General features: G+C 42.2%; 1 protein-coding gene across 5 annotated transcripts in view; it reads right to left on the bottom strand.

Moving 5' to 3' along the window:
* Zc3h12b (zinc finger CCCH-type containing 12B) overlaps window positions 1-16,051 on the bottom strand; it is a 221,074-nt gene that overhangs the window by 182,334 nt on the left and 22,689 nt on the right. For 4 of the 5 annotated variants that reach the window (XM_011247643.3, XM_011247641.3, XM_011247642.3 and 1 more), the window contains exon 2: window positions 8,352-8,418. The gene's annotated coding sequence lies outside the window, so the exon portion shown is untranslated. Of the gene's footprint in view, window positions 1-8,351; window positions 8,419-8,966; window positions 8,978-16,051 lie in introns of those variants that run through there. The other variant, XM_011247640.2, reaches the window with a different exon arrangement.

The raw sequence follows: 16,051 nt of genomic DNA, 5'->3' as shown, positions 1-16,051 counted from the left end.
GAGTCAAGAGCTCCGGGGTACTGGTTAGCTCATAATGTTGTTCCACCTATAGGGTTGCAGATCCCTTTAGCTCCTTGGCTACTTTCTCTAGCTCCTCCATTGGGAGCCCTATGATCCATCCATTAGCTGACTGTGAGCATCCACTTCTGTGTTTGCTGGGCCCCGGCATAGTCTCACAAGAGACAGCTACATCTGCGTCCTTTCAATAAAATCTTGCTAGTGTATGCAATGGTGTCAGCGTTTGGATGCTGATTATGGGGTGGATCCCTGGCTATGGCAGTCTCTACATGGTCCATCCTTTCATCTCAGCTCCAAACTCCGTCTCTGTAACTCCTTCCATGGGTGTTTTGTTCCCAAATCTAAGGAGGGGCATAGTGTCCACACTTCAGTCTTCATTCTCCTTGAGTTTCATGTGTTTAGCAAATTATATCTTATATCTTGGGTATCCTAGGTTTGGGGCTAATATCCACTTATCAGTGAATACATATTGTGTGAGTTTCTTTGTGAATGTGTTACCTCACTCAGGATGATGCCCTCCAGGTCCATCCATTTGGCTAGGAATTTCATAAATTCATTCTTTTTAATAGCTGAGTAGTACTCCATTGTGTAGATGTACCACATTTTCTGTATCCATTCCTCTGTTGAGGGGCATCTAGGTTCTTTCCAGCTTCTGGCTATTATAAATAAGGCTGCTATGAACATAGTGGAGCATGTGTCCTTCTTACCTGTTGGGGCATCTTCTGGATATATGCCCAGGAGAGGTATTGCTGGATCCTCCGGTAGTACTATGTCCAGTTTTCTGAGGAACCGCCAGACTGATTTCCAGAGTGGTTGTACAAGCCTGCACTCCCACCAACAATGGAGGAGTGTTCCTCTTTCTCCACATCCTCGCCAGCATCTGCTGTCACCTGAATTTTTGATCTTAGCCATTCTGACTGGTGTGAGGTGGAATCTCAGGGTTGTTTTGATTTGCATTTCCCTGATGATTAAGGATGTTGAACATTTTTTCAAGTGCTTCTCTGCCATTCGGTATTCCTCAGGTGAGAATTCTTTGTTCAGTTCTGAGCCCCATTTTTTAATGGGGTTATTTGATTTTCTGAAGTCCACCTTCTTGAGTTCTTTATATATGTTGGATATTAGTCCCCTATCTGATTTAGGATAGGTAAAGATCCTTTCCCAATCTGTTGGTGGTCTTTTTGTCTTATTGACGGTGTCTTTTGCCTTGCAGAAACTTTGGAGTTTCATTAGGTCCCATTTGTCGATTCTCGATCTTACAGCACAAGCCATTGCTGTTCTGTTCAGGAATTTTTCCCCTGTGCCCATATCTTCAAGGCTTTTCCCCACTTTCTCCTCTATAAGTTTCAGTGTCTCTGGTTTTATGTGAAGTTCCTTGATCCACTTAGATTTGACCTTAGTACAAGGAGATAAGTATGGATCGATTCGCATTCTTCTACACGATAACAACCAGTTGTGCCAGCACCAATTGTTGAAAATGCTGTCTTTCTTCCACTGGATGGTTTTAGCTCCCTTGTCGAAGATCAAGTGACCATAGGTGTGTGGGTTCATTTCTGGATCTTCAATTCTATTCCATTGGTCTACTTGTCTGTCTCTATACCAGTACCATGCAGTTTTTATCACAATTGCTCTGTAGTAAAGCTTTAGGTCTGGCATGGTGATTCCGCCAGAAGTTCTTTTATCCTTGAGAAGACTTTTTGCTATCCTAGGTTTTTTGTTATTCCAGACAAATTTGCAAATTGCTCCTTCCAATTCGTTGAAGAATTGAGTTGGAATTTTGATGGGGATTGCATTGAATCTGTAGATTGCTTTTGGCAAGATAGCCATTTTTACAATGTTGATCCTGCCAATCCATGAGCATGGGAGATCTTTCCATCTTCTGAGATCTTCTTTAATTTCTTTCTTCAGAGATTTGAAGTTTTTATCATACAGATCTTTCACCTCCTTAGTTAGAGTCACGCCAAGATATTTTATATTATTTGTGACTATTGAGAAGGGTGTTGTTTCCCTAATTTCTTTCTCAGCCTGTTTATTCTTTGTATAGAGAAAGGCCATTGACTTGTTTGAGTTTATTTTATATCCAGCTACTTCACCGAAGCTGTTTATCAGGTTTAGGAGTTCTCTGGTAGAATTTTTAGGGTCACTTATATATACTATCATATCATCTGCAAAAAGTGATATTTTGACTTCCTCTTTTCCAATTTGTATCCCCTTGATCTCCTTTTGTTGTCGAATTGCTCTGGCTAATACTTCAAGTACTATGTTGAAAAGGTAGGGAGAAAGTGGGCAGCCTTGTCTAGTCCCTGATTTTAGTGGGATTGCTTCCAGCTTCTCTCCATTTACTTTGATGTTGGCTACTGGTTTGCTGTAGATTGCTTTTATCATGTTTAGGTATGGGCCTTGAATTCCTGATCTTTCCAAAACTTTTATCATGAATGGGTGTTGGATCTTGTCAAATGCTTTTTCTTCATCTAACGAGATGATCATGTGGTTTTTGTCTTTGAGTTTGTTTATATAATGGATTACATTGATGGATTTTCGTATATTAAACCATCCCTGCATCCCTGGAATAAAACCTACTTGGTCAGGATGGATGATTGCTTTAATGTGTTCTTGGATTCGGTTAGCGAGAATTTTATTGAGGATTTTTGCATCGATATTCATAAGAGAAATTGGTCTGAAGTTCTCTATCTTTGTTGGATCTTTCTGTGGTTTAGGTATCAGAGTAATAGTGGCTTCATAAAATGAGTTGGGTAGAGTACCTTCTACTTCTATTTTGTGAAATAGTTTGTGCAGAATTGGAATTAGATCTTCTTTGAAGGTCTGATAGAACTCTGCACTAAACCCATCTGGTCCTGGGCTTTTTTTGGTTGGGAGACTATTAATAACTGCTTCTATTTCTTTAGGTGATATGGGACTGTTTAGATGGTCAACTTGATCCTGATTCAACTTTGGTACCTGGTATCTGTCCAGAAATTTGTCCATTTCGTCCAGGTTTTCCAGTTTTGTTGAGTATAGCCTTTTGTAGAAGGATCTGATGGTGTTTTGGATTTCTTCAGGATCTGTTGTTATGTCTCCCTTTTCATTTCTGATTTTGTTAATTAGGATTTTGTCCCTGTGCCCTTTAGTGAGTCTAGCTAAGGGTTTATCTATCTTGTTGATTTTCTCAAAGAACCAACTCCTCGTTTGGTTAATTCTTTGAATAGTTCTTCTTGTTTCCACTTGGTTGATTTCACCCCTGAGTTTGATTATTTCCTGCCGTCTACTCCTCTTGGGTGAATTTGCTTCCTTTTTTTCTAGGGCTTTTAGATGTGTTGTCAAGCTGCTAGTATGTGCTGTCTCCCGTTTCTTCTTGGAGGCACTCAGCGCTATGAGTTTCCCTCTTAGAAATGCTTTCATTGTGTCCCATAGGTTTGGGTACGTTGTGGCTTCATTTTCATTAAACTCTAAAAAGTCTTTAATTTCTTTCTTTATTCCTTCCTTGACCAAGGTATCATTGAGAAGAGTGTTATTCAGTTTCCACGTGAATGTTGGCTTTCCATTATTTATGTTGTTATTGAAGATCAGTCTTAGGCCATGGTGGTCTGATAGGATACATGGGACAATTTCAATATTTTTGTATCTATTGAGGCCTGTTTTGTGACCAATTATATGGTCAATTTTGGAGAAGGTCCCGTGAGGTGCTGAGAAGAAGGTATATCCTTTTGTTTTAGGATAAAATGTTCTGTAGATATCTGTCAGGTCCATTTGTTTCATAACTTCTGTTAGTTTCACTGTGTCCCTGTTTAGTTTCTGTTTCCACGATCTGTCCTTTGAAGAAAGTGGTGTGTTGAAGTCTCCCACTATTATTGTGTGAGGTGCAATGTATGCTTTGAGCTTTACTAAAGTGTCTCTAATGAATGTGGCTGCCCTTGCATTTGGTGCGTAGATATTCAGAATTGAGAGTTCCTCTTGGAGGATTTTACCTTTGATGAGTATGAAGTGTCCCTCCTTGTCTTTTTTGATAACTTTGGGTTGGAAGTCGATTTTATCCGATATTAAAATGGCTACTCCAGCTTGTTTCTTCAGTCCATTTGCTTGGAAAATTGTTTTCCAGCCTTTCACTCTGAGGTAGTGTCTGTCTTTTTCCCTGAGATGGGTTTCCTGTAAGCAGCAGAATGTTGGGTCCTGTTTGTGTAGCCAGTCTGTTAGTCTATGTCTTTTTATTGGGGAATTGAGTCCATTGATATTAAGAGATATTAAGGAAAAGTAATTGTTGCTTCCTATTATTTTTGTTGTTAGAGTTGGCATTCTGTTCTTGTGGCTGTCTTCTTTTTGGTTTGTTGAATGATTACTTTCTTGGTTGTTCTAGGGCGTGATTTCCGTCCTTGTATTGCTTCTTTTCTGTTATTATCCTTTGAAGGGCTGGATTCGTGGAAAGATATTGTGTGAACTTGGTTTTGTCGTGGAATACTTTGGTTTCTCCATCTATGGTAATTGAGAGTTTGGCCGGGTATAGTAGCCTGGGCTGGCATTTGTGTTCTCTTAGTGTCTGTATAACATCTGTCCAGGCTCTTCTGGCTTTCATAGTCTCTGGTGAAAAATCTGGTGTAATTCTGATAGGCCTTCCTTTATATGTTACTTGACCTTTCTCCCTTACTGCTTTTAATATACTATCTTTATTTAGTGCATTTGTTGTTCTGATTATTATGTGTCGGGAGGAATTTCTTTTCTGGTCCAGTCTATTTGGAGTTCTGTATGCTTCTTGTATGATCATGGGCATCTCTTTTTTTATGTTTGGGAAGTTTTCTTCTATTATTTTGTTGAAGATATTAGCTGGCCCTTTAAGTTGAAAATCTTCATTCTCATCAATTCCTATTATACGTAGGTTTGGTCTTCTCATTGTGTCCTGGATTACCTGGATGTTTTGAGTTAGGATCCTTTTGCATTTTGTATTTTCTTTGACTGTTGTGTCGATGTTCTCTATGGAATCTTCTGCACCTGAGATTCTCTCTTCCATTTCTTGTATTCTGTTGCTGATGCTCGCATCTATGGTTCCAGATCTCTTTCCTAGGGTTTCTATCTCCAGCGTTGCCTCGCTTTGGGTTTTCTTTATTGTGTCTACTTCCCCTTTTAGTTCTAGTATGGTTTTGTTCATTTCCATCACCTGTTTGGCTGTGTTTTCCTGCTTTTCTTTAAGAGCCTGTAACTCTTTAGCAGTGCTCTCCTGTAAATCTTTAAGTGACTTATGAAAGTCCTTCTTGATGTCCTCTATCATCATCATGAGAAATGTTTTTAAATCTGGGTCTAGATTTTCGGTTGTGTTGGGGTGCCCAGGACTAGGTGGGGTGGGAGTGCTGCGTTCTGATGATGGTGAGTGGTCTTGATTTCTGTTAGTAGGATTCTTACGTTTGCCTTTCGCCATCTGGTAATCTCTGAAGCTAGCTGTTTTAGTTGTCACTGTTAAGAGCTTGTTCTTCAGGTGACTCTGTTAGCCTCTATGAGCAGACCTGGAGGGTAGCACTCTCCTTAGTTTCAGTGGGCAGAGTATTCTCTGCAGGCAAGCTCTCTTCTTGCAAGGCAGGTACCCAGATATCTGGTGTTCGAACCAGACTCCTGGCAGAAGTTGTGTTCCACTCACTAGAGGTCTTAGGATCACGTGTGGAATCCTGTGTGGGCCCTTGCGGGTGTCAGGCGACTCAGCTGGCAAGGTAGCCGGGGCTCGAGTGGAGTGGAAGGGGTTTGTGCCCCAGATCAAGCCCGGGTAGCCTGCTTCCCTATGTACCGCAGTCTCAAGTTCCACGCGATTGGATTGGGGTAGGCGCTGTGTTCCACTCACCAGAGGTCTTAGGGTCCCGTGGGGAGTCCCGTGTGGGCCCTTGCGGGTGTTGGGCAAGACTCTGCTGTCAAGGTAGCCCGGGGCTCGAGTCTCGAGTCGAGCGGAAGGGACTTGTGCCCCAGATCAGGCCCGGGTAGCCTGCTTCCCTATGTACCGCAGTCTCAAGTTCCGCGCGATTGGATTGGGGCAGGCACTGTGGTCCACTCACCAGAGGTCTTAGGGTCCCGTGGGGAGTCCCGTGTGGACCCTTGCGGGTGTTGGGCAAGACTCTGCTGGCAAGGTAGCCCGGGGCTCGAGTCTCGAGTCGAGCGGAAGGGACTTGTGCCCCAGATCAGGCCCGGGTAGCCTGCTTCCCTATGTACCGCAGTCTCAAGTTCCGCGCGATTGGATTGGGGCAGGCACTGTGATCCACTCACCAGAGGTCTTAGGGTCCCGTGGGGAGTCCCGTGTGGACCCTTGCGGGTGTTGGGCAAGACTCTGCTGTCAAGGTAGCCCGGGGCTCGAGTCTCGAGTCGAGCGGAAGGGACTTGTGCCCCAGATCAGGCCCGGGTAGCCTGCTTCCCTATGTACCGCAGTCTCAAGTTCCGCGCGATTGGATTGGGGCAGGCACTGTGGTCCACTCACCAGAGGTCTTAGGGTCCCGTGGGGAGTCCCGTGTGGGCCCTTGCGGGTGTTGGGCAAGACTCTGCTGGCAAGGTAGCCCGGGGCTCGAGTCTCGAATCGAGCGGAAGGCCTGCCACATTTATAACTGAAATAGTGGCACAAAGCTTGTGCGAGGACCAGCTACTTTTTAACGTTGGATTTAAGACCCATTCCATGAGACAGATCCTACATCTTACAATGATAAAGTGGCCAAGAACCTCAGACTAGACAGGTCACAGGCCTTGGGGAAAACCTACTACTATTATTCTACTAAAGAGCCATAGCAAGAAAATGAATCCTAATGACATACTGTTATACCACAGACTAGTTCCTCATTCGACCAGCATCAGAGAAGCTTTTTGCAGTAGGTTTTAGTTAACGGAGACCCACAGCTGGGCAATATGTAAAGAGAAAGAGACTTTGGAGGACTCAGTCCTAAATTGAATGTCTTTATCAAACCCCTTTTCCTCAAGGCTTAGGAATCTATGTGGAAAAAGAAGTAGAAATATTTTAAGTGTCAGAAGTGATGGGTGACAGTAAGGAAACAACATCATTCTGATACAACTCACAGAATCAGTGACATCACACAGAAAATAAAATAAAATAAAACTGAACAAATTCAAGCCAGACAATTCTACTACTAACCAAAAAACTACTTGCAATTGATTTCCTGCTGGAAAGGGAAAATCAATTTTCTTCCATGGAGTGTCATGGGAATAACAACATACCCCAGGGTTAGTCCCATAAGTACTTGGCCATCACAAGACAGACTCCATGATTTTTGTGTGTGCTTTTTGTTTTGCTTTGCTATTCTGTCTTATTGGGGTTTTGTTTGTTTTGAATTCATTTTGGGGTTTATTTTTGTTTTGTTATTGTTTTGAGAAAGGGTGAGGGAAGTATGAAGTTTGGTAGAAAGGAACGTTGGGAGGATCCTGGAGGAGTTGGATAAGGGGAACAAATATAATCAAAACATGCCATGTAAACATTTACATAAAGAATGAAGTATTTCATGGCTTATACTATTAACTAAAAGAAAGACTCCCTGATAAAAACCAATAACTTAAATAAGATTAAGAGTTTTAAATAGTAGCCAAAATGTCTCAGATGAAATGAAAAAATGTCTCCTTGTATCAAGAGTTATGGAAGCCCTAACCTGAATGAGAAAATATAATTAACTGAACAAAAATACCAAGATGACGTCAAGGATTTAAAGGGAGAGGATATGAGAGTTACTGAAAAGAAAGGGGAATAGGGAAAGTTAAATAAATATATTTTAATTAAAATAACAATCTGTTTTTTGAAAAAAAGCCACATAAAATTCTTCAACAAGCAATTAAAAATAATCTTGAAACAAATTCAAAAATATTGGAAAATATCAGCAAAGAAATGATTCAGTTTCAATTTAAAAACCTAAATGCAAATTGTATGCCTAACACAATAGCAGGTGTCTTTTAAACAGCTATCTGCACTCAACAGTAGAGTGCGGATAAAGCAGCAGAGTTATCAGAGTTGAAGGCAGAATTTAGATATAATTTCCTTGGTCTTAACGATCAAAAAACAGAGGAAACACAGACTCTTGGACATCTGTGGAGAATAACAAATGATCAAAAATTTGTCTATATTGTCACAGATCTAGATCTCTAGAAGAAAAAAATAGAATGAAAAGAAAATAATAATATGGAGTCTGTTCATGAGAAGCTGGTGTAAAAGAATATCTGAGACCTTACTTTCTACAGTAGGGACGCAAAATTCAACAATAATACATAGACTGATTTCTTCCAAGAGAAATCCAGAAACCAGCCTAATATATTCCTTCATCTCAGGCAAGCATGGATCCGGCCATACTAAAGTCAAGATGAAAGGCTGTGGTACTTACTCTCCATGATCTCTCTGTCCAGCTCAGCAGAGTATAATCAGGAGCAAACTCAACTGTTGGCTTCTTCCTGGAGAGGGAAAAAAATAAAAGTCTAAACATATGTTGAACATATGGACTTACAGGGGTGGGGGTGGGTCTGTGTATGTGGAACTAAGTTACATCTCCCCCGAGTAGAAGCACTGCTATTAAAAGGGGCCAGTGGAGGGGCCATTGAAAATAACACAAATAGAGCTACCCAAGGTAGAGGCTCAACTACCACCACTCTAAGAAGAACACGCTCAGAACACTCTAAGAAGCAGAATGCTCACCATGTCTCAAAGGCAACTGAGAATAAAATGGGTTTCTATGACTCGTTGCTGCTCCATTTGAAATGTAGTAGAACAGTTTGATACAACTTAGTGACTTCTATTTTAAGAGAAAGGGAAGAACAGAGTAAGGTAAATATTCAATTTTTTATTTTTTAAGGCTACTTCCCACAGAAATGCTTTCTGTTTCATCAGTAAACTCACATTCTTTCAATACATTTTTAATTAAAGTAGAATTACATCACTTTCCTCCTTCCTGTTCTTCCCATCAGACCCTCCCAGGTATTTTCTCTCTAACACTTCCCAGGACCCCTACTCTCAGAATGACAGTCTTCATTTCTTGGTTTATTATTGTTACATTAATATGTATATATGCAAATATATATAAATACAACATCTAAATCCAGTTTTGTTTTCTGTGTCCATACAGTTTCTGGGCTAACCACTTTATATTGGATAATCAATAAGGGGCCTCATCCCTGGGAGAAGCTAATTTTCTATCTCTCAGCGGTTCCTAATTGCCCATAGTTCTTTGTGTAAGGGTAGAACCCTGTGAAACTTTGCCTCTTCCACATTAGTGTGTCTATAAATATTGCCATTATTCTGCTGTTTAAGCAGTCATTTCTAGAAAAGACTGTTTCATAGCTCTCTTCTAGATATTCTGGTTCTTAGAATTTTTTCCTGCCCTTCTTCATTGATGCTCCCTAATCATAAATGCAAAAGCAGGGATGTAGGTGATCTAATAGGGCTGGGCTATCCACAAGCCCATGATATCCTCATTGTGACCAGTTATCTTCTGTGATGGTTTTCAAAGCTTCTTTGATGTGGATGGTGGCTGTACTTATATGTGGGTATAAGGATACCATTAATAATATACTAAGGAATGCTGGTCTAGCAAAGCGGTGGTAGTAGATTCTTTTCTAAGGTCCATGACTTCATTAGCCCTGAGAAGATAGATTTCCATTATAAAGTATGATTTCTCTCCTCATGAATGAGCCTTGAAGTCAACTAGACAGCTGCTGGTTACCACCATCATGTATGCCACATGTTGTGGCTATCTTGGCATGCTGGTCATTGTTGTGATTCAGAGGTATTGCAGTAAGATACAACTATTAATTTCTTCTCTCCATTGGCAATTTGTATAGTATTTTCTGGTACCATGAAAGCTACACTACAAGAAGGAAGTTTTCAGGTTAGAACCAGCTCAAATCATCCAAGCCCTGTGTCTGAAGTATGCAGTGTGTTTAGTAATACACCAAGAAACAACGAAAGGCAGTATCAATGGTTTATATTGTTTTAGGAGTCAATTGGTCTACCCTGCCCGACTGTGAAAAAGGAGCTTACTCATGCCTAGTATTAGAGGTATTATTTGTTGTTGTTGTTGTTGTTATTGTTGTGCTATTAGTCTATGGTTCTTGTGGGAAACACTGACCACTGACAGCTCGGATATCAGCAAAATTCTCTCTTTTCTTTCTCTCTCTCTCTCTCTCTCTCTACACACACACACACACACACACACACACATACACACACACGTATGAAGGATTGTGGGAGGGGGTGCCCAGGATAGGGCAGGGAGTGGGATGTAAAATGAATAAGAAAAAATGTAAATAAAACCAGCAGCTTTAAAAGTGCAATACCACAGAGAAAGCGAACTTTGTAAAAAAAAAAATCAGGGGGAAAAATGAGTAAATCTTTGGATGAGGAGCCCACATACCCAATCCAGAGTCTGAGAATTATAGCAGTTTTTTTCTGTAATAGCCAGAAACTGGAAATGACCTAGATGACTCTCAAAGAATACATAAGGAAAATGTGGTAAATCTACACAATGGAATATTATTATTAAAAACAAAGACACCACGAATTTTGCAGGCCAATGGATGAAATTTGAGAATACCAACCCAAGTGAGGTAACCCAATCCCAAAAGGACATGCATGGTATATACTCACTTATAAGTGGATATTAGCCATAAAATATGGGATAGCCATGCTACACTCCACAGAAGCAAAGAAGCTAAACAAGAAGGAAGGCCCAAGTGAGGATGCTTGAATCTTACATAGAAGGGGGAATAAAATAGTCATAAGATTCAAAGGAGGAAGGAACCTTGTTTGGAGGTGGTATGGGGAGGTGAATGGTAGGGTTCAGGATAAGGTATGGGGAGGGACAGGAAAGATGGCCACACGAGTGAATTGAAATCTGCAACTGATAGGAGTGTGGAGTGGGGGGCATCTGCAGGACATGACAGAGACTTGGGATAAGGGAGGCACCCAAGAGTCAATGGAGATGACCACTGCTGTGACTCTCAGCAGAATAGGAAGAGGCCACCTCCTATAGCCAGACAGGAACCCTAGTAGAGCAATAGGGACCCTAACCCACCCACAAAACTTTTGACCCCAGATGTATCCTGTTTATAAGAAATCTAGAGACTGGGAGATGGAGCAGGGATTGAGGGAACGGCCAACAATGACTGGACCAACTTGAGACCCATCCCATGGGCAAGCACCAATTCCTGACACTATTAATGATATTTTGTTATGCTTGCAGACAGGAGTCTAGCATGGCTGTTCTCTGAGAGACTCCACCCAGCAGCTGACTCAGACAGATGCAGACACACACAGCCAAACAGTGAATAGAACTTGGGGACTCTTATGGAAGAGTTGGGGGGGAAGGATTTAGGGCCCTGAAGGGAATAGGAACTCTGCAGGAAGACCAACAGAGTTAACTAACCTGGACCCTTGGGGCTCTCAGAGACTGAACCACCAACCAAAGGGGTACACAGGCTGGATGTAGGCCTGAACCTAGGCCTCCTTACTCATATGTAGCAGATATCCAGTTTGATCTTCATGTGGGTTCTGAACAACTGGAGCAGAGGCTGTCCCAAAAGCTGTTGCCTGTCTATAGGATTTGTTCTTCTAGTTAGGCTGCCTTGTCTGGCCTCAGTGGGAGAGGATGTGCCTAGCTTCAGAGACTTGATTGCAGGGTAGAGGGGGATACCCAGGGTGACCTCCACCTGCTCAGAGGAAATGGGGAGTGGGAATGGAGAAAGAATTGTAGCAGAGGGTGACCGGGATGGGGCAGTGAGTGTAAATGTAAAGTGAATAAGTTAAAAAATTAAATAAATAAAAAGTAAAATTTACTGTAAAAAAAAAACAAAACAAAAACAAACAAAAAAAAAAACACAGCAGCTTCAAAAGTGCAGTACCACAAAGAGACACCAGAGGGAGCAAAACGTTGTAAAATCAGGGGGAAAAAATTACCAAATCTTCCATATACCTAATCCAAAAGTCTGAGAGTTCCCCAAGTAGCCTCCAAAATCTCTAACCTCTGGATAACTTGTGAAAGTTTTCTTCCAACCAGTAAAAAATCCCATCAGTAAAAACTTATAGGGGAGAATATTTTCTCAAACAGGGAGGTATGAAATGGAACAAAAACACATGACTCATACCATACTACACACACACACACACACCACATCATGAAAATTTGCAAATGGATGTTACTCGGGAAAAAAATCATCCCAGGTGAGGTAACCTAGACCCAGAAAAATAAATATGGTATGCATTAGTTTATATATGGATATAGGCCATTAAATAAATGTTAACCAAGCTATAATCCATAGATCTAGAGAGGCTAAGTATAGTAGAAAAGACTAAAGAAAACACATGGATCTCCCTAGGAGAGGGATGTAGAATAGATTTTTATGAGTGGTCTATGACCTGAGGTAAGACAGGAATGGGAGGACCAGGTGGGCTGTGAGGGGGAAACAGGGTTGAGGGAAGAATGCAGTGAAATAAAACTAGAATTGAGAAGCATTTGAGGAGTGGTGTGGCAACTTCTTAAAAAAAAGGAAAGGGATCCCAATGTAGTCTCTAAATAATGAGGGAGACAGAGTTCAAATTGACCCTCCAGTCTCAAGCTACTAGTACTGGGACTAGGTTACAACCAATTGAGTTGTTGGCCAAAGAGATTTCACAGAAATCCCCAAACAACCCAGGCTGCTGCCAAGAAAATTCTCTCTTAAAACTGATCAAGTGCTGAAGACAACACCTATACAACTTATTTAACATGGAAAGGTTGAGCTAGTGCCTACATAGAATCTTCATTCCTACATTCTAATGTCTTTGGTGTGAGAAGGTACTCTGAAGGTTACCAAAGAGAAACATAAATACCAACCCAGCTATAAAACTTTAGATCTATAATGCTATTCTGCCAGCAAAATTTGCTAGGGCAATGATGGTACAAAGCTATGGGGGTAACCAACCAATATCTGATTTGACTTAAGGCCCACTCCACTAGATACAACCAACAACTGACTGTGGTGATTTGAGTATGTTTGGCCCAAGGAATGCCACTATTTGGAGGTGTGGCCTTGTTGGAGGAAGTGTGTCACTGTGGGCATGGCCTTAAGACCCTCTTTAACCTCATGGGAGCCTGTCTTCTCCTGGCAGCCTTCAGATGAAGAGGTAGAACTCTCAGCTCCTCCTGCACCATGCCTGCCTGGATGATGCCATGTTCCTGCCTTGATAATAATGGACTGAACTTCTGAACATGTAAGCTAGCCCAGATTAAAGAGTTGCCTTGGTCATGGTGTCTGTTCACTGCAGTAAAACCCTAAGACATATAGGGTTTCTTGGAGAGGGGAATTGGGCAGGGCATTACAGGATGGCCTGATTTGGGGGCAAGCTTAGGGACTGGTGTTATTGCTGTAGGGTAGGGCCTGCTTAATTTCCTGCCTGGGGATGGAGGCTGTGAATGGCTATAATGGCAGTTTTAGAAGTCTGGGAGTGGGGCCTGGCCAGTGAAGCTCCTCATGCAGGGCCCTGAAAGCTCCTGTGACTCAAGATGTGAGGCCTGGTTTGAAGAGGTCCCTGCCACCAAAGTAGTCTAGGAGCCTGGCAGCAAGAGGTCTCCAGGGACATAACTGACAAGGAGTGAGTTTAGGGCAGGGAAAGCCCCCCTGCCACCAAATTGTCACAGTCAACACACTGCTCTTGCAGGAGACCCAGGATTTGGATCTGAGCATCCACATAAGTGGCTCACAATCCTCTGTAACTCCAGTTCCAGGAGATTCTTTAGGGACCTGCACACACATGCACATGAGCTTACACAGGCATCAATTTAAAAACAAAACAAAAATTTAAAAATGTATTCCTTAAATCCTATATGATTCAAAGCAATTTATAATGGTATGGCTGGCAAGCATCACATAGACCCTCTTTAACCTCATGGGAGCCTGTCTTCTCCTGGCAGCCTTCAGATGAAGAGGTAGAACTCTCAGCTCCTCCTACACCATGCCTGCCTGGATGATGCCATGTTCCTGCCTTGATAATAATGGACTGAACTGATAAACCCTGGTGCTAGAAGATTAAATACAAAATAAAATATACTAAATTAAAAGAGAAAGGATAGTGTCAGTTTCAATAATAGTCTAGCCGGAGTCTAAGAACAAATAAAGCAAACATACAGTCTTTGAGAGTAGCCAGTTCATCCCAAACCCTGTGTATGAATGGAAAACCATGTGTCTTAGTCAGGGTTACTATTGCTATAACTATATGACCAAAGCAATTTGGGGTGGACAGGGTTTATTTGGCTTACGCTTTCACATTGTAGTTTGACATTGCAGGAAGTCAGGACAGGAACTCAAGCAGGACAGAAACCTAGAGGCAGGGGCTGATGCAGAGGCCATGGAGGGGTGCTGCTTGATTCTCATGGCTTGCTCAGCCTGCTTTCTTATAGAACTCAGAATGACCAGCCCAGGGATACCACCACCCAGAATAGGCTGGGCCTTCTCATATCAATCAATAATTAAGAAAATGCACTACAGACTTGCCCACAGACCCATCTTATGGAGGCATTCTCTTAATTGAGGTTCCTTCCCCTCAGGTAACTTTAGTTTGTATCAAGTTATCATAAAATTAGCAACACTCCTCCATCACTGGTGGGATTGCAAACTGATACAACCACTCTGGAAATCAACCTGGAAGTTCCTCAGAAAATTGGACATAGTACTACCTGAAGACACAGCTATACCTCTCCTGGGCATATACCCAAAAGATTCTCCACAATACTCCAAGGAAACATGCTCCACCAGGTTCATAGCAGCCTTATTCACAATAGCCAGAAACTAGAAGCAACCCAGATGTCCCTCAAATAAAGAATGGATACAGAAAATGTGGTTCATTTACACAATGGAATACTACCTTGCAATTAAAAACAAGAACAGTATGAATTTCTCAGGCAAATGAATGGAACTAGAAAGTATCACCCTGAGTGAAGTAACCCAGACTCAAAAGTATATCCAAGTATGTACTCACTGATAAGTGGGTAATAGCCAGAAAGTACAGAATACCCATGATACACCCCACAGATCATAAGAAGTTAAACAAGAAGGAAGGCCTAAGTGAGTATGCTTCAATCTCGCTTAGAAGGAGGAACAAAATAATCACAAGAGGCAGAGGGAGGGAGGGAGGGAGGGAGGGAGGGGGGGGAGGGACCAGGCATTGGAGGGGAGGGTACAGGAGAGAAGCCCAGAGGGCCAGGAGAATGAATGGAAATATGCTGACTCTGGGGATGAGAGGTGGGGGAACACTCTACAAAGTACCAGAAACTTGAGAAGCGAGAGACTCTTGGGACTCAGTGGAGGTGACCTTAACCAAAATGTACAACAGAAGGGAAGAGTCCCCTTCCAGTAGATAGACAGGGCCTCAAGTGGAGGGACAGGGTTACTAATCCACAGTCAAAATTTCTGACCCAGAATTGTTCCTATCTATAAGAACTGCAAGGACAAAAATGGAGAAGAGATTAACAGAAATGCCATCCAGTGACCAGCACAACTTGGAATCCATCACATGGGGAGGCACCAATGTCTGACACTATTACTGGTGCTATGATGTGCTTGTGGGCAGGAAACTAGCATGGCTGTCCTCTGAGAGGCTCTACCAACAGCTGACTGAGACAGATGCAGATACTTATAGCCAGCCAATGATTAGACTGAAGTCAGGAACCCCAATGGAAGAGTTTGAGGACTGAATTAGGCAGCTGAAGGGGATGGCAACCCCATAGAAAGACCATCAGTATCAAATAACCCAGACACCTGGTAGCTCCCAGAGACTAAGCCAAAGAGCACACACCAGCTGATCTGAAGCTCCTGGCACATATGTAGCAGAGGACTGACTGCCTTGTCTGGCCTCAGTGGGAGAGGACGCACCTAATCCTGTAAAGACTTGAGGCCTCAGAGGAGGGGGGCACCCTCTCAGAGGAGAAGGGGAGGGGGAATTGGGTAAGGAATTCTGGGACGGGGGACCGAAAGGGGGAACAACATTTGGGATGTAAGTAAAATAATTTTAAAATAAACTAGCTATCACACAACGTAACCAAAAATATCCGTTTTGAAT

Source organism: Mus musculus, chromosome X, assembly GCF_000001635.26.
Source record: "Mus musculus strain C57BL/6J chromosome X, GRCm38.p6 C57BL/6J".
Taxonomy (NCBI): Eukaryota; Metazoa; Chordata; class Mammalia; order Rodentia; family Muridae; genus Mus; species Mus musculus.
This window is presented reverse-complemented; position numbering and strand designations above follow the sequence as displayed.